The sequence below is a fragment of the Lutjanus erythropterus genome, chromosome 5 (assembly GCF_056507025.1).
Source record: "Lutjanus erythropterus isolate fLutEry1 chromosome 5, fLutEry1.hap2, whole genome shotgun sequence".
NCBI lineage: Eukaryota > Metazoa > Chordata > Actinopteri > Lutjaniformes > Lutjanidae > Lutjanus > Lutjanus erythropterus.
Window position 1 is genome coordinate 2002827 of NC_139321.1, and position 20441 is coordinate 2023267.

Here is a 20441-nt window from a genome sequence, read left to right on the forward strand (position 1 = left end):
TGTAAATGATCCACCTGTGCATGTCTCAGTGCGCATGACTTGTAAATTAGCATAATAATACCACGCCCCAATAACACCATATAAGGCTACACTTCCTGCTCCATATGTCCGGAGGAGTTCATGCATGAAAATGGCATTAAAGTGAAAAAAGAAGAACTTTTATCAGTTTGGAGTTTGACGTCCTGCTTTCAGAGATCCATGAAGGAAAATCATTCAACATATGTCATTTTTATGGGAATGTCAATAGTTTGGAAATTTTTTTATTTTGGACAAATTAAAATTTGGACCTGACAATGATAGAAGATTAAAAGTCAGATGATCATCAATATCGCTGTGACACATCGTCTGAGAACCACATATTTCTGTATGAAAACCTGCAATAATCTATTCAGTAGATAAAATTTTTTTCCACTCGTGATTCTGGATAAATTACACCATGGACCTGCAGGTATATTTTGGTGAAAACGTCATGTGGAGGCTGCAGATGTCTTCAAATATTCATGGCAAACAATGTCATCGCTTTTCCACTCATTGCCTGTGAAATATTTCACTTTGGACCGACCGACCGGCTGACACTGCCAAACCCACGAGCTCCAGAGCATACATGACTAAACAGTGAATTAGTTAAACTGGGCAGTGTAATCTCAGGCTGCAAACAAACCCAACTGTCCTGTCACCACGACGAAGCAGTCCAACGCTTATGAAGCAAAATCTTAGATGGCCACAGTCATCAGTTGAATCATCACTTTCAGCTGCTGCCGTCCGGGCAAAGACACAGAGTCTCTGTACAAAGAAACACGTCTGCAGAAAGTCTTTTATTCTTGTTCTTCCTTTTAATGTAGCTTCTATTGTGTTTCTTTGTATTTTTTAACGTGTTATATTTTGTGTTTTTAATGTATTCGTGTTTAATAGCAGTTTTTCTTCACAAGTAAGCAAAGACAAATTTCTGCCTTTTGCATGCAAAGGGTGGACAAAGTATTTTCTATTATGTTGTATTCTAAGAAAATAATCAAAAAAGAAGGGAGAATTGTTTGAACACAATCAAAAAATCAATGAATATTAAAAATTTAAATATGCATTTTAAATGTTACTGAAATAAATTTGTAAAACATAAAAAATCCATCCGACTGATGCACATCCCCTTCTTAAATGTATAAAGATATAAAAACATTTGATAAATGAAGAAATGTTGAAAAATAAAAAAGAAAAATCAAAGAAGCAGTTCCCATAAGATGTCTATTCGTGCAAACAAATACCCAATGGAAAAGCCATTTTTGCATTGAAATCATAAAGATGTATATTAAAAGGAGGTGGGAGGAATTTGTGTTGAATAAGGTGTGAGAAATCAAATCTGTCTGCAGTAAAATTTACTGGAACTATTTTAGAATCTACCAGAATGGGCTGAAATATGCTAATGAGGGACGGTGCCGGGTCGGGTTCAGACAGAATGTTCTCAGGCTTGGGCTTTTTCGGGCTCAACTTTTCAGGCCTGATTAAAGAAATGCTTTGGATTATCTTGAGTAACTGGGTCATGATTTCTGGAAAGAAACGTTTTGAATTTTTCACATTTATTTTTTGGTTCTTCGAGCACCACAAACCAAGAACATCTCTACGACTGACATCTCCAAAACTCTACAACTCAAGCCAAAACTATCTAGATGGATAAATTAGATGAAAAATATGTATTTTTGATTTGGGGGTGAACTGTCCCTTTAAATTGGTGTTCATTAAGGAACAGCATCAATTTAAAAGATGTTGCATAATTGCTAATTTACATTAAGGCATGTGTGGTTTGCAGGTTTAATGAAAACTCTAAGGCGTGAACATACAAATCTAAAAAAACAACACTTTAGTTACTTCCATCATCCATTTGACGTTCTTCATATTTGTCTCTGCAGAGTCCTCCTGTCAGTAAAGCTTGAGAATAGTCTAGTTACCCATAATGCACTTTATTTTAACAGCCTTCATAATTCAGTCACAATCAGGTCACCTGGGACTGAGTCTGTTCACATGTCGATGAATCAGTCTGTGTCTCTACATGTTTACATGCTTTAATATAATATCACTGCTGTCTGGGGAAACACTTTCATCTGCAAAATGTCAACTTGACATTTCTCTACATGTTTCTATGCTACACGTGTTTGTGTGTGTATCTGACATGGGGAAATTGATTAGGATGTATTGATCTGCTGATTTATTGATCCACGGCTGAAGGCTTCAGACTGACCTGAGAGAGACGGACAGCAATAATGTTCAGATGACGTTCCTCCACCATCAAACCTTTAAATGCTCCAGCAGCAGGAAACAAACACACGTTCTCCTGCTGGTTTCATGACCGGGTTAGTGAACTGTGGTGGACTAATGTTGCTGCTAAAATGCAGAGCAGAAGTTGCACAGCGGTGGTTTGTCAACAGAGAGTCAATACTCTGCATCTTTCCAACTTTAATTTGCTTTGTGCGAAGCATTGAGCAGCGTTTGACTGTGGCCCTGAGAGCTCAACACACTGCAACTTTCAGATTATGCAATACATTATGCAAGAATTGTGATTTTCAAATAGCAACTTGACAACTTTTCTAACAGCCAAACAGCCAAACTGATCAGTCCAACAGGTAGGCGGTCAACTCTGTCTATTGGACTTTTATTTCATTAAACTCCAGCCAACAACTTACTCTTGTCCAGTGGTCTCTTGCTCTTTCTCCTTCAGCTTCCTCCATCACTGTTGTCTTTAGTCTTTTCGCCCATGTCATGAGGTCCTGAGCCCAGTCTGTTGACCGCTCGCTGGTGGCCCAAAGCTCATGTGCCAGTAGCGTAAACACCAACAACTCCGAGCTCCCAGTCTGGTCTGGACAAAATCAGCAAGCTGCACAGCTAACTGAGCTAACTAGTTAACTGTACTTACAGTTAGCAGCAGTTAGCTGTTACCTTAGAAAAAAGTAAAGCTATCTAGTTGGGTACCTGTTGGGTGATCTGCAAAAACATTGCATAATGGTTAAAAATACATTAACATAAATTCAGAGGTGCAGGTAAAAATGAAGTAGCAGGGGAGAAGAATAATGTAACATACAATACAGTTATGTTCTTTTCTAGGGAGAAATCAGAAAAAATATTGTGTTATATCTGTCATATACATGTGTTAATACAGTGATATCACGTCTAATCGGGTGGCAGGAAGCCTACGACATCCTGCCAAACAATGGGATGCCACTGATTTGACACTGACGTAGCTGCTGGCTAAACAGGATGACATAAATGCCAAAATAGTCAGTGGAGGAGATCAGATTGTGGACAAGATTGTTGGAGGCCAAGTAAGACATTTGGGAGGATTATCGTATCCTCTAAGACTGAGAGAATGACGCTGTCAGCGGCTTTGCTGCTTGCAAAAAGTTTCAAAAAGTATTAACTGGCTTTTAATAACTGCAAGCTAGGCTCATTGTTACTATGGAAACACATCGACAGCTGTTCAGTGTGGATTTGACTTAATTGCAGGTTGGTTCTGGTTTGCAGCTTTACTGGTGCAGGCAGGGACGGGTTCGCAAAACCAGACCTGTGTGGGATTCTGAAACCAAATATGATCCAGTTTCATCAAAATCAGTGACATTGTTGGTGGTGTGTGATAATGCATTGTGTAGTGTTATGCACTGTGATTGTACCATTCAACCAAAGTTACATAATATGACAAAAAGCACTCAGGGTACAGAATGAGAGTCACAGAGGCACCATTCATCCTTTTACAAGTCAGTGTAGCATCAAAATGATTTCAAGTTGAATTTTTTAAGCTAAAATAGTTAAAATGTTGCTGAAAGGAAATATGCAAAATAGAAAAAAACAGATGCAAAGTTACAGTATCTCTTTCCCCGCCAGCATTGTATAATAAAGTTGCCAGCCAGTGCCAGTATTTTTGACAAAATTCACTGATTTTTCAACACCCACGGAATATTCAGTTCTCTGAATATGTTACAAGAACAAGGAAAATATCAAAAGAAAGAACAGATCTTCTGGTTTCAGACACAAAAAATGTTTTGTTCTAGCCTCATTCATTCATTGTTTAGAAGCACTTGAATGTTGGTTGGCTGGTTGCATCAAAAAATCTACTTTTCAGACAAAAACTGGAGAAAACAGAATTTTTGTGACAGAGACAGGGGCGCCGCCAGAAATCTTGGGCCCCCTGAAAGATTAGATAGATAATACTATTAAAATAATATTGATAGCCCTCAAAGGGCCCCCTGTCAGGCCCGGGCCCTTAGAATCGTCCTAACTTTCCCCCCCTGGTGGCGCCCCTGGACAGAGACATTTGAAGCTTCGCTGTGTCCCGGCTGCTGAATTTCAGGGGCTGTAGTGCGAGCAGCGCATCATCTCCTCCTGCTGTTCTCTTCTTTGAGTGACAAATTTTTTTCAGATGATCCGTCACAGCGTCTCCTACCACCTGGCGGTGAAAACAGCTGACAAATGACGCAAATTGAGAAAACAGAACCAACAGACAAACTCTGACAACAACAGAAACTGTTTCCTGGGGACCCTAATCAGTGATGAACTCCACCAGAAATACTTTTAGCTCATTTGCCATCACTTCTTATCAATAGCAAACTTCAGTAACTTCATGAGTCAAAAACCATGAAAACAACCAGCATGTCCATGTTTTTAGTTTTCCCTGCATACAGTTTCTGTTGTTGTCTGAGTTGTTGCTGTTCGTTTCTGTATGTGGTCGTGTTTTCTCACTTTGCAGCATTTTTCTGAAGGCTACACGTGAGATCAGTGAAGATATTTTCTGGCTTTCCTTTTGTTTTGTCTGTTTGCATCCTTTTTCATAAGCTTTCAGGGCCACCGTGGCATTCACTTCATCACTGTAAGCCAATTGTGGAGTAAATGAATAGATTAAATAAGCAGTTTGAAGACATCAGTTTGTCAATGGTAACTTTTTATTAACATTAATGATTCTCTCTGTGATGTTACAGACTATTTCATTACATGATCAAAGCGAACAAAAGATCATGAAGAGTTAGTTTAGGTTTCTGTTTTGTAACCTTCTTTGGAAATATTATCCTCAGCAGTCGTGATGATAAAATATGTGAAGTGAGAGGAGAGGGAGACAGAAAGGTAGAGGGAGCGTTGCTCTGCATCGCCCCGGGCCTCTTGGCCTTGGTGGTCCTCCATGCAGCCTCAGCTCCTCCTCCTCCCCTCCGGCTGATTTGTCAGAGCGGCTTTGTAGCGGCCAGCCGGTGGCCTCCAAGGTTTACCCACAATCCTCCCGGCCCGCTGGTATCCCTTCAGTCCGCAGTCTGAGGTCAGCCGCCCGCCGGCCATGGCCACCCCCAAAAAATTTTTAAAGGGGCACAGATTTAACACAAGCATGTCCAAGGTGTTCTCAGTGGAAAGCGTGAATAATAAACCAGAATCTGAGGCCTGGAGCTTCTGGAAGGAGACAAAGGCAGAAGTTTCATTTCACTCTCCATCGACATAAATCATGTTAGAGAACTGCTAGTTCCCCAAGTTAATCAGGAGAACGTGTTTGTCAAGGTAAATAATGGTTTTCTATATATTTTAATCTTAATTTTGCAAATTTAAAGTCAAGGTGAAATGATCCTGAGCACCTTAAAGGGATAGTTACATCCAAAAATGAAAATGCAGTCATTATCTACTCACCCTCATGCAGACTGAAGGTTGGGTTTTGTTTTTTAGTCCACAAAACACTGCTGGAGTTTCACAGGAAATCATAAAATCTCTCCGTACTGCTCGTCTGGTGTAATCCAAGCAACAACATGCCAAGTCGACTAAATCAAAAAGTTATTTACACCACATTTTTAGCCTGAATCTTCACTGTAGTTCCTTAACTTGGAGCCACATTCATGTGCACATGCATGAACTGGGTGTGTGTGGTGTGACGGCGTGCAAACGGCACGTCGAGACTGTGTGAAGTCAGGATTTTTCAGTGACAGGGACAGTACAGGCAGGGAATTGGAATTAGAAGCAATTAAATTGGGAGAAAAATGGAAATAAATAAATACATGTAGTCCAGTCCAAACCTGACGAGAGCCTGTGGAATTTGTGGGAAACCTGTCGGGTCCCATCAGGTTCAGGTACAGATCTCAAGCTCTAATGAAGGGACGTCATGAGGACGAGCTTTCACCAGGTCTCCGAAGCAATCAATAAATCAATGAAGTGACAGCCACAAGCGATGATAAGTTTGATGACCGGCTGAAGGTCTATAGATAAGCCTGATGTAATTATGTGTGGATTAGGGATTTGTCTTATATCTTTAAATGAACTGAATGTTGTTATTAAACCTTTATGTAGAAGAAAAAAATCTTAATTTGTGCTCCGGTGCTTTCAAAAATCTGTTCAATATTAGTAATCCTAAAAAATGACAGGAAAGAACAGCCAAATTTAAAACAGATAAATGGTTGACAATTTTAACAACATTAAAGTTACCACTAAAAAGTAAAAACTTTGGTGGATAAGAGAATATTAAAAAAATAAAAATGTGAAAGCCACAAACATGACATTACTTTAAATGTCAGATATAAAAGAAAGGAATTACATTTCTTCTTAAAATTACAATCCGGGGCCTGTCTCCGCGGATCAGTGGTGATGCTGTCGTCATGTTGATGAGTCCGCTGTCACACCTGTGTTTTAATTAGGCCGTGTCTATCAACAGGAAAAACAGCTCGTTAACCACAGACAGTGAGGAGAAGGCTGCAGGGCTGGAAGGGTTTAATACATGAAAAACATACAACGAGAGGGAGAAGACTTCTGACAGGAATTCATCCGTCTGAAACAAACTTTCAGGTTAATGTCTGAAAATTAAGTTTCACTTAAAACACTCCTTACCTTTACTTCTAATTATGAAGTTATATCAGCATATTAAAGAACCACACTGGTTAACCTTTATTTAACCAAGGTAGCAGCCAATCACAACATATTAAAATGCAACACATCCATCATAATAAACAAAAATACACAATAAAGCAACGACAGATATTCACAAATTTTGACTTCATCAGTGGATACGAGTTTTTCTAATTTAAGATGTTTTTGTAGATCGTTCCAGACTCATGGTGCAAACTTTTTCCCCTGGATCGGTTAAAACCCAGGACACATTAAGAAACTTTATGAATCAAAATGACATCCAACACACCAAATCATAAAGAATAAAGTGGTGAGTGCAGAACATAGAGATACTGCTGCATTGCTGTCGTTAGTTAACCTAACATACAGTAGCTTTAGGTGAACTGCACAAAGTTAACAAACAACTTTTTTTGTTTTGGATTATTTTTTTGCCTTTATTTGATGGGTGACAGCTGAAGATATGACAGGAAAGAGAGTGGAGAGAGGAGACGACGTGCAGCAAATGGGCTGCAGGTGGGAGGAGCCAGTGGCCGCTGCAGAGGGCCTCAGTACATCCGGCGCACGCCCTACCAACTGAACTACAGGGGCACTCTGTCAGCAACTTTAACCCTGTTAACTTGAACTTTATCCACCACGTTTCTTTCTATGGTTTCAAATCCAAAAATCAGAAAATAAAATCAGAAAAATACTGTACTCTGTGTGCTACTTCAGTCAGAGAAAAGTAATTTTACACATTCTGCTCTAAAAAGAGAAAAGTTAAGATGGATAGATGGACAGATAGATGGATTATTGTCCTTCACTAGAGGAAATCTCACAATGTGCCTGCTGCTACGACCTGCAATTACTAACCAACAAACAGGAATGTATGAACATATACATGCTGTTTTAGCATACTTCAAATACTTCACATTGTGTGAAGCTCTCTTTGCAAAGATGGCCTCTTTCCCCTCGCCACAACCTTCCTCTTCTTTTGATTTTCTTCCAGACACATTAATAACATGACTGCGAGGCCACGTTCTTGCTCAGCTTCATTGTTTACCACTATAGCAATGCAGATGGATGATGCACACGTCTGATGTTTTCTTGCGTGTTAGCCTACGCTTCAGTGTGATCATTGTACAGTCTACATACGTCAACCTTGATGTCAAGTTTATTAGAACCACGTTGCACAGTGTGGCTACAGTAAACTGATTTGTAAGACTACAGCTGCAGAACAGCGACTCTTTTTAAAATAAAGAAGTCACATCGTTACCTTCAGGAGATTTCTTCTCTCCTGAGATGGTAAACTTAAATCAGAGCTGATATTTTAAACACCTCTGTGTTGTTCAAGATGTGACAGCTACTTTAGTTTTATTCCATCCTCTTTTTTTTACTTAATGATGTATGTGACAGCGAGATCAGGGAAGGAGACCTGCCACTGATCAGATATTAACATGTTAACAGCTCTCTGACTCTCGACTGAACGCAGCGCAGCGGAAAATGTTTGGATGAGGAGAGTTCTTGCTTTTTTTTCCTTTTTTATCTCGGTGTGATGACATTTTCTTCCATCAGATGTAAAAAGTGAAGTGGGAATTTACTGCACTCGCTGTGAATGAGAGTGTCAGCTAATGGAAATGGAAATGTGAAGTTTAAATGTGTTTCTTTGTGCAGTTCAGTAGGCAGAGTGCATTTAGCCTCGAGTACAGATTTAGTATCTCCATATCACTCCTCTCTATCTATCCATCCGTCTATCTAGTTATCCATCCATCCCAAGTTCCTAGATGTTTATCTGTAACAGTGTTCGTGATAATCAATAATTTGCATTTGTAAATTCTTAATTCTTTTGCCTGTAAAATGTTTCTCTGAGGCCAATTAGCAGTTTGTGCATCATAACAGTATAATGTTTTCCAGAGCTGCAACTAACAATAGAGTAATTATAATTATTGATTAATTGATAATACTTTATAATAAGGGTACAAAACACATCTTTAAGTAATATGGTATTACATTAGTCAAAATGATTTTTTAATACATGAATTTATACAGAATATGTCATGAATTCCTGTTGCTCACCATTAAAAAGTGATCAAGTCACGTCATGAGTTTATATGACGAGTGAACACTTCATGGATCATTAATTAATAAAAGGCAGATATAACAAACAAAATATTTAGAGGACAGACCATTTATCATCTCTGACTGGATGCAGCACAGTCAACATAAATGCTGTGTCTCTCTCTTGAAACTTTGTACATTTCATATTACGAGACGCAGATATTTGTGTACGAGATTTAAGTATTAACGTCAGCACCATCAGCCAGTATGAATGTGTATGACTATGAATATGTTTATGCTTATTTTTGGGCTTAAGTTTGTATTTTTTACTGTCTACTATTTTCTACAATATGCACATTTTGAATTCCTTATAAAAGCATGATATAAATGCTACGCTACATATGGGACAGCTGCGATCTGTTGCGCCCCTGATGTAAAAGCACTGCTAGCTTGTCAGCCAGAGGAGGCAGTTCCACGGTGTGTTTAGAACACAAGAAATTAATTCAAACAAATGACGTGTTGGTCGAACTTTACAGCCCTACAGACTGAAGAGTTTGTGCATTTACAGTAATGCAACATGTCACCCAAAACAACAGCGTGGCTCATTGATGTGTTTCTAGGTCAAGTCAAGTCAATTTCTGGTATAAACCTCCAAATCATAACATCAGAGATTTGATAGTTTTTGAACAGCAATGGAGTTCTATGGCTCAAAAGGAATAGAATATACTTTGACTACACAGAGAATACAGTAGGGTCAGTGTTTTGTTGCTTTTGGTCTTTTCATGGTGTTTGTTGATTAGAAAAATATAGTTTTATCCTTTAAAATAAACATATGGATATGGAGGATTGTGGCACCTCGGTGGAAGCCTTCAGTCTGTGTCCTCTTTACTTTTGCAAAATGTTTTTGGATGTTGGATGACCCTTTGACTCTTCCTTAAATTGTTAATCCCCTCACAGTTGTGAAACCAAACCCACGCCCTTGAACAACCCTACAGAAGAGTTTTAAGATGGCGGTCACGTCCTGGTTCAGGTCCACTTCCTCCGAGCAGACTAGCGTTCCTACACGGGAGGACCACGTTTCCCCTCTTGTCCCCCGGAAACAATCAGGCCTGGCAACCCACAGCCATCGATTTATTTATTGTCTCCGACCTAATCAACATTTGGAAATGAGCGGGGCAATGAGAGGTAACCAGGCAACAAACTCCGGCAATATAAATCCAATCTGTGAAAGGGGAAATGAGATATTTCCATTTATTTTTAATTGAAGTCTCAGTTTGTTTGTTCCATCCATCATCCACCCTCGGCTCGTGGTGAGGTTGAACTCCTCTCTCTCCATCACTCTCCCGTCTCTGTAAATATTACCTTGAGATGAATAACTTCACCTGGTGTTCGGCTCCTCTGCCCCTGAGCCTTTTTTGTCAGAAATGAAAGTGTGTCTGATTCACAGAACCTGTCCATTTGCAAGGCTGATAAGAGAGAGAGGCATTGGTCCCCTGCTCTATAATTTCATTCACTCGTCCACAAAGAAATCATTTATACTGATCCTCAAATGGCTTCAAATGCGCCGCACACTTTTTTTTGTCTGGGCGCTGAGGTCTGCGATAATGTAGGTCTTAACTAGAATCCCTTTTCATCGTCGCCCCTTAATCTTTTCACGTCTGAATGAGCGACTCCAAAAGGATTTTAAAGCCCTAATTTAATCCGCTGCCTAATTTCAAAGTGGCTGTCACATTAACGCTCACTGAGAGCAGCGGAGGAGACTGGGAATCAACGAGGGAGCGACTGGGAGAACAACTGGTTGCCAGTTTCTGTCCGAGGTTCATCCAATTTAAAGATTTACCTGTTCGACAGCCTCTAATGGAGGAGAGGAGAGCGGCTTTTATTTAAGGTTTGACCCCAGGATATATGACACCACTTCCACTTCTGTGTGATTACTGAGCTATTTTGTGATGGAGATGATGTGCTTAAAGGGACAGTTCACCCAAAAAATACTTTTTTTTCCCCTTACCTGTAGTGCTGTTTCTTTATCTAGATAGTTTTGTTGTGAGCTGAAGAGATTTTGGTCGGAGTTTTTCTATTATTCTAATTCTTTGTACCTCAGAATCTACTGGAACGACTTTTTTAGAACAAGTTTTTACTTGTACACCTGACATTTGACCACAAATATTTGTACTTTGTGAGATGAAAACAATGTAAAAAGACGTAACAGGATGATGTAAAAGACATAGGATGAAAACGATGTATGATGCAAATGATGTAAAAGAGGTAACGAGACATAAACAACATAAAATGTGTAACATAATGTATGATCTAACAATACATAACAAGGTGAAAATCATATAAAACACATAAGATGAAAAGTACACAGGAAGCCAAGAAGGACATAAAAGATAGACAAGTAGTATGATGTAACAAGATGAAAACAGCGTGAAAAATGTAACAAGGCAAAATTACGTAACAAGATGAAAACAACATAACATTATATAACAAGGTGAAAATGACATTCAATACACAACAAGATGAAAACAAACTAACAATACATAACAAAACGAAAATGATGTAAAATAAGTAACAAGACAAAAACGACGTAAAAGTTGACAATGTGAAAATGACATAAAAATCATAACGAGCCAAAAACTACACAATGACCAAAACAATAAATATGCATATGACAATATATAATACTGCAAAAATCATGGAACAAGATGTTACCAGGCAAAAGTGAAAAAAGGTGTAACAATACCTGACAACCTAACAATGACATAAAATCATAACGAAGAAAAAACAATGTAACAAGACAAACTACATAACAATATATAACAAGATGAGAGGGAGATTTATCATAAAGAAAATGTGAGGTTCAGTTAACTCATCACAGAAACAGTCAGCAGAAATGTCCTCAGACTTTTTACTTTTATACTTTGAAAAAGTACAGGCTCTGAAATTTACTCACTTTTACTGCGGTAAACAAATTGATTCAGTACTTTTACTTTTACCAGAGTCTGTTTTACACAAGTATGTTCTATATATTCTGGAGAGAAGGCAGACATCGGTACAGCAGATATCTCCAAAACTCAGCAGCTCACACCAGATGGATAAATAAGACTGCAGGCCAGAGGCAAAGTATGTATTTTTGATTTTGGGGTGAACTGTCCCTTTAAATGTTGAAGTTGTTCATGAAAGCACAGGTATTTGAGCAAAGTGAAAACTTTTAAAAGATGCAGAGAGAGTCTGCAAACCAACTAAAAGCAACACGGCAGTGGAGAAATACTCCATTACAAGTCATGCCTTCAAACATTTGCTTGTATTTATTTGCTCACTGCAGCTGAACTGCAGGAAGAAGCTGCCAGAAGAAAAAAAACAAAAAACAAGAAATGATGAAGACCAAAGGGGAAATGTCACTGAACCTGACAGTCATAAATGACAACAGTAAAACAGAATGAGGGGAATCCCAGGAGGAAAAAAAAACTACAATCAGACTGCTTTGGAGTTGATGTGAAGTGTGAGGTTTTCAACTGATGAAGCCAAGCTAGCACTCCTCACTTTGTTTATTTATTTACCCACAAGCTACAACAGTAAACTGAGGTCCATATGATGTACTTAGAGTACTCACTATACAGTAAAAATAACACACGTCTGTGTATATTTGTAATGACTTAGACTGAGAAAAACTTTAATGTCCTCAGAGGTAAGAAACATAGAGACACATTAAAAAACGATCAGAATAAAACAACAATAATCAAAGCTCATCTGTAGCAGCTGTCGTAAATATCATCACCATACATTCATCCAGGCAGGTGGATCACCATGCTGGTGTTAAAGAATCTGATGGCTGTTGGGATGAAGGACCTGCAGTAGCGTTGCTTCTTGCACTGTGGCTGCAGCAGTCTGCTGCTGAACGAGCTGCTCACTGCTCCCACAGTCTCATACAGGGTCTGAGAGGAGCATCCCCTGGTCCAGTGGCAGAGAGCAGAGCCTCTGCAGAGGGGGCAGGAGTTAAATGTTATGCAGTTGAAAAACACAAACAACTGATGCTATAATACTGGCCTTTATTTCACTAGAACTAAACTTAAATCATTTTTATCAGGCACTTTCCCAATTATTGTTAATTACTGATTATGATTGTCTGATCAGGGCTGGCCTGAACTTTGTCTGAAGGGGGGCATGTCAGGAAAAATTTGGGAACCACTGTCCTAGTCCATAGAGACAAAAATACCCAGCAAACCTATGTTTATGACAATGGAAAGCCTATTTGTACAAAATCCAACCAGCGAGTTCATTTCATTGCTTTTCAATATTACATTTCATAACTGAAAACTTAAAACGACCTAATAACTAATATCTAAAATTGTCTGAAATGTTGTTTGGTTTGAGATCAGACAGATCGCCTCTCATGGTTAAACTGCTCTGCACTGGTTCTGCTGTTGTTTTCCTCTGGGTAGAGCAGCGGCACCCGACTCAAAACTGCCACCAGGCACTGGACTCAAAGTTCAAATCATTCCAACTCTGACTTTGGTCGCCGCTGACCTTTCAAAGCTCAACAGATGAGATAACAGCTGAATGTGTCGTTGCAGATGCGACACGTACAAGCAGGGGAGGGAGAGAGTGATGTAAGAAAAGTGTTTCAGAGTTCTGCAAACTCTGTAACACAACATTAAAAACATTCTGCTATAAGAGGAAAAAAAAAAAAACCTGCCTTGTTTGCATTTCTTTGAACCAATCACAAAGTCTTGGGCGGAGCTAAACCCAGGATGCAGCAACAGTGCTGCTGACAAAAAATGTTAAGGCAGAACTTGTTTTGGTGGAACATTTGTACGAGCAAGTTCTGGCATTAACATGACAACATCACTGCAGAACAGATAACAGCTGTTAGCTTGTTTATGTCCGTACCATTAGCATCCCAGGGGCTAATTAACTAGGTAGTTTTTGTTTTCTGGGGTCTTTAAAAACGTAGATAGAGGACACTACAATGCCCAAATAAGCGATCGATAGCAGATTTATACCCACATCCTGTTAGTCAGAGTAATGACGAACTGTCAGCAGTCAGATGGAGCCACCAGCTTTGCGAATATGTGTGTAGTTTAAGAACTTTGCTAAATCTAATGCTAAGGTTAGCTTAGCTGCTCATGTACATCAGGCAGACATAACGTATTGCCTCTGAACCTGACAGTATTCAGACTATTGGGCTTTCAAAGTAAGAACAATGGACAGTCCTCTGACATGATCACATCACCTCCTAGAAACCTCAAATAATCAATAAAGCAACACACAACCTCCTAACCACAAAGAACGTGGGGTGGAGCTTCTCCATCAACATCACTGCTCCTGGAGACGTAAAACACTGGTGATTCAGTTAGTGTGGAATCATGTGTGCACGTTGCAGTGCAGGCAAAACTCAATATCACTGGTAAATCAAGTAAAAATTCCTTTTCATAAGCAAACAGCACAATTTTTGCATATGAAGTGCAGCTTTAATCGACTGCATTCACACGTTTTAACCCGTATACTTCAGGTTACTGGAAACATGCTTCATAACACTGCATGCAAACTAGCAAGTTTAACTTAAACAAGGATTGTTAACTGCTTAAGTACAACAGAACCGCAGTGTGTTGGGCTGATATCATAGTGTTGCCAACTTACACACTCACATATTCAACTCTGAGAAACTCCAGTGTGTGTGTTCATGGTGTAAATGTTACTAAATATAAAACACAAAAGGAAACACTGGCAAACCTTGTGCTCTGATCAGGTGTTAAACAAACAAAAAGTACATTTTCCTTTGTTTGAAGATATACTTTTACCTTTCAAAATAAAAGCACCGGCCTTCCTAATATAACTAACAGGATGAATAAAAACAGTTTGTAACTGTATTTTAGGCCTACAACTGTTAATTAGGTTCACTAGTTATTAACCTTTGAATTAACTGATTATTTATGTGAAATAATGATGAAAGTTGCTCATTTTGTCTGAGCAACATTTAAAAGCCTCCAAACAATGAATTTAAAATGAGATGCAAACAAATGATCCTCTTTGAGAAGCCGGAGCAAGATAATCTTTAATACTTTTGTTTAATAAATGCCAATGATGAATTGATTGATTACTTTTAAAACAGATTCTTTAATAACTTCAGCACTATAATGATGTTTTGTCTTTTATTACAGTGTTAAAATTTAAAAAAGGGAGTAAAAGTGAAGTGAAATCACTTGGTTGTCTGGATTTAAAGCTCAACACACCATCCTGGCTTAATAATAAAAAAATAACTTCAGTAAAGAAAAACAGCATTTAAATTTAAAACTTTCTGGACTTAATAAGTAAAATAAATAAAGTGGTGGACGGTGATGTTGTGTGTTGGGAGTGACGGCAGTAAATGAAGGATTAACACAGGCAGGTTTATCAGGGATTAAAGTGACATGACGGCTGCTATCTGTCTTCATACTAATATTGACAGACGTTGTTGTAGTTTTAATTGTCTGAGCTGTATTGTTGTGGCGGGATTACGCCTTGTACCTTAACCCTCCTCCTCCTCCCCCTCGTCCTCCCCCATCACCTCACCCCCTCATCTCTCCGCCTGTAAACACACTGTCTGTTTTCCTGTCGTGTCACCTTATTAAATCTAAAATGTCTGGTTTTTTTTCCCTGCCGCCTCCCCGCCGAGGTCTTAAGTCGCTGTTGTTCACACTGACGGCGTTTAGACTGCGAGAAGTGGCTTAACGCTCTCACTTAATCCCACGATGGCCATTACGGCAGGACGGCCACGTCGCAGCCTGAAAAAAAAAAAGGAAAAAAAGTGTGCTGGTATCTAATGTGGTGGATTAGAGTGGATTAATGTCTCATCTGCCTGCCGAGGGGCTGATTAATCCAGCTGCTTGTTTTGTTCAGGGTCAGAGGTCATCGGGGGCGGAGCCCAGGATGAGAGAGAGGTCAGATAAATATTGGTTAAACATCAGCAGAGCAAGGAATTACAAACTGGGTCTGTTTACACTTTTACACACATTCATAGATAAAGAAAAACAGAAATAATACAGAGGAATCATTTATATTTCAAAATTTATTACACTTCATCTGTTGCTGTGTTTTGATATCTCTGCATTGTATTATTTAATGTCTGTCTTTCTTGTTAAATTTGATGTTTGCAATAAAAATTACAAATATTTTTCCTCTCAGCTGATGTGGAAAGGTTTTCTGTACACACTTTAGTATAAATGGCTGTACATTTAAAATAAACTATGCTGTTGTTTCCCAAACCTTTTCCCTGCAGTACCCACTTTTTAAAAAAGACAACCCATCACGACCCGATTAACAATGAGCCTTATCAATAAATTCTTGGAAGAGTTAATTCCATGCATAACTGAACATTCCTGATCATTTTTCCTGCTGTTTCTGCATCATCCTATATTATCTTGATGCTTTATTGAAAACATCTGCACGTTAAAAAATCTTAAATTTGCAGAATTTCTTCCGTCTTTTATCTATTTTGGGACCCAAATAAAACCTCCTGTGGGTCGTGACCCAGTCTTTGGGAACGACTGGTTTAACCTGCTTCTTCCTCCTGTTTCATTTGCTGTAGTACAGATGACATTTGACAGATGCATTGTATTTCAAAAATCGCAGATTTGTCTCAAGCGGTTTTACAGTCTTGGAGGCAGCGCTGTTGTTGTGTCGGTTCCATCCCCATCTCCTGATTAAGGTCAAGCCCTCCTTGTTTCCAGGAGCACGTTCAATCTGAGAACGTTGTACACTGGTTTCCTCAAAATGGTGCACACAGGACTTGAGATACATCTCCTCTGGTTTGGTGTTACCCAATCAGCAGCAACATGTATGTAAAAGAGAAAGGCAGTAAAGTGCAGTGAGCACAACAGGGTGTTTAATGCAGCACAGCTTCTGTTTAAATAAAGGTTTTGCTACATTTTGTCAGGGATGAACGGAAGTATTTCCTGTTTTATTTTGCTATGTTTACCTCTGTCTCTTGTTTCAAATACTTCAGTTCCTGCTCCTGTTTGTTTCCTGTCTATGTGATTACCTGCCCCACCCTAATTAGTTTCACCTGACCCTTGTTACCCCTCCTAGTCTTCGTGCTGCTGTTTGTCTGTCACTGGTTCATCTTAGCTACCTCAGCTATGTTTTTTTCCTGTGTTTTCCTCGTGGTGTTGACTTTATTTCCGTGTGTTTTACTCAGCCTTTGCCTACTGTCTTTGAATACCTTTGTTTCTCTGGACTGATTAGTAAAAGCTTTTTATTTTATCTGCTCTGTGTTAGACACAGGGCGGATAAAATAAAAAAAAGAAAAAAGGAAGGAATTATACATAAAATGCTACATGAGAATAGAGCCCAACACACCAATCATCAAAACCACCTGCTGAAACACAACAGCTCTGACCCGTCAAGACCTGAACTCCACAGACCTCTGAAGGAGTCCTGTGGTATCTGACACCAAGACGTTAGCAGCAGATCCTTTAAAATCTTTACTGTATTAAATCATGAAATGACCATGATGTGTCATCAAAGATCAAGGAAACATGTTAAGATTGAAATACTCTACCAACAACGCTACAGCCAGAATGTTCTCCTTTGAAATTTCTGTTCCAGTCCATGACCTCCGTCACTGTTCTGACACCTTCCTATCACAGCTAGCATGAACCTTTTTAGCAGCAGCTGCTCTTGGGAACAGATCAGACAGACTGGCATTCACTCAGACCAGAGACAGGGTCATGGACACTCAAGGCTCATTGGTCTGACACTGCACACAGGGAACAGCCCACAAAACCTGCTGCTTTGGAGACTCGCTCATCTTTCCATCAGTTTGTGTCTCACCAAAGTCCCTCAGATCCTCATACTGCCCATTTTCCTTGTATTGTCCATTGTAACAAGATGGTCAATGTTATTCAGTTTACCTGTCAGCGGTTGTGACTGATCAGTGTATACAAAATTAGATGGTGCAACGCAGCTAATATGGTAGAAATTAATTGATTTTCGATGGATGGATGGATGTTTGCATCATCTCTGTCTATCCACAACAGGTTTAGCCTAGCTTAGCATCATTTATCATCATTTCAACATTAATCAACATTATAGGGATCATAATATAAACTACACACAGCGCATGCAGCTTGACCAGCTGCAAGGATGAAATGCTAAGTTCAGTCTGTGATTTGTCACCATCCATTGAACAGCCACATGGAAGTCATATTTTACAATTCAAAATATTTAAAACTAACAAAATTCATTAAAACAAGTTATTTGATGTTTTCAGAGTCATGAAGTTGAGCTGAAACAGATTCCACATTCTGTTTGTGTTCAGACGGCTCACACCGTGTGCACTGCTTTGTTTAATATAATAGATTTAATACACTTAATGATCAGTCAGAGTTAAAAAGCAAAACTATAAAAAGCTCTCGCTCACTTGGTGTGAGGCATCGGATGGATTCTTTGGGAGATTTTTTTTCAGTGAGGGGCGCTTTTGGCCACAGACAGCTGCTGCAGGCAAATCCAGTGTGCATTAATGCTCAGAGGTGCTTGAATTTATGGAGCTTTGTGCTTATTAACCAATTAATTAATCAGCCAGTAACACATAAGACCAACAAAACACACTATACTGCATGAAAACTTAAGAATAAAATAGACAATAGATCACTGCACCCCCAACAAAACAGTGGCCCAGTGTAGATGGTGCCTATGCTTGTGGCTAACATTAGCTAGCATACTACTGTTTACAGTTATTACAAGCCACAAACCTTTTCTCATCTAGACTCGATTAAGTTCTGCCTTTGATTTTTTCGCACTGCAAAGAATTAAATGCCATCGTTTCCATCTGTTTCCACACGAGATGACGTGAGTTCTTGCTCTCCTCTCTGGTCAGATAATCTTGATAATATCTTGTGATGTGCCATTACGTTCACATCTTACAGTGTTTGTGTGTTTGAGATCAGACAGAAGAGAATCTATATTGTTTCTCCTGATGTGTGTGATGCAACCAGATTTCAAAATTAGTTTGGATTTTAAAAGTCATGTGGTGTGATCCCAGCTTTAGCTCCATCAAATACAAAATATACACCTCTCAACCTCTCTGTGCTGTTTGTGTGTTTGTCTAATCCTTTCAGCCAGCAGACTGAGAGCTGCTGACCCACATTACACTCTGTTGCTCTGCAAATCAGAGAAACACAATCTGTCTTAACCCCTGCACCCCTCCATCCATAACACCCTCCATCACCTCCATCCTCCACCCTTTCATCCATCCATCCATTCATAATACCATCCATCTCTCTATGTATGTTCTGTTTTCTCCTCTCTCCTCCATCCATCCATCTCTCTCTCTCATTGAGTCATCCAAATCAGATTAATGCTGACATATGCTGCCACCATTAAGACCACCTACTGGGTCCTCACACACACACACGCACACACACACACACACACAGGCTGAGTGGTCTGCAGCAGTGACGGGAATCAGTAACAAGATGGAGAACGACTGTTTCTTTCTGTTCACAGGAAAGAATCGACTTCAGCTGGTGCGAGTTCACTCTGCCCTCCCTCACTCCCTCCCTCCTCCTCTTAATGATACTCTGCGCTGTTCCCTCCATTTTGTGTCAGCTCGTTACCTCAGTTGTGTCTCACGACTCAAACGCTGCACTACACTCAGAGATGTCAGTAGTCAGACTGCAGGTACGATTGCATTAGCCCTCCTTTCAACAAAATTGCTGCAGCTCTCAGCCCTCCGACGGGAGCAGAGTCTCAGTGTGTCTCAGTGTGTTTTGTGATGCCGCGGTTTGTAGTCTGGTAGCGTAACGCCATTTGAGCTTTAATTTGAGCCAATCCACCGACTCATGCATTTCCACTCACAGCTCAGCTTAGTGCAAATATCCCCAACCCTGTCAGAAACAGTGCGATGTGCTAAACAGAGTTATGGCAGATGGGTTCTCCATTTCTAAACGCAGTGCAAACCTGCACGGTCAAACGCTAACCTGAACTGGTGATTTGTCACAAAAGCGAGGGAACGGGACGAAACAGAGAACCGGATCCAAAAATGAAGACTTGGATACTGAGCAGCTGGTTCAAATGATTTAATAACTAAGGCCAACATACAAAAACTTAGAGAGCAGTCCAAGGAATCCAAAAGGGGAGGCGGGAAAATCAAAGGGTTCCTCCTGAAGGGAGGGAGGGGAGCGGGGGGTTCTAACTGGAACCATTTTGTTCTGGAGAACACGATTTGGAATAAAAGGTTCATCAAATGTTCCATGTAAGACTAAGAGTTCTATTAGAAATCATCCAAAGAACCAGTTCATCAGGGGTTGTATCTGTAAAACCATCTGCAATCTACCCTCTAGATGGGTTCTAAATGAAGGAACATAGAAGGGTTCTCAGTAAGAACCCCTGGGTGGGTTCTAGCTAAAACCCTTGGAATGTATAAGGAACACAAGACTAAACACGCTGGGAAGCTCAGGAGGAAACAATCAAAAATCAAAAAGGTGGGAAAACAGACAAAGACAGGAAGTGAAACCAGAAACAAGAACTACAAAATAAAACAGGAAACAAGAGATCTAAACTATTTTATCATCACAGTCCTATAC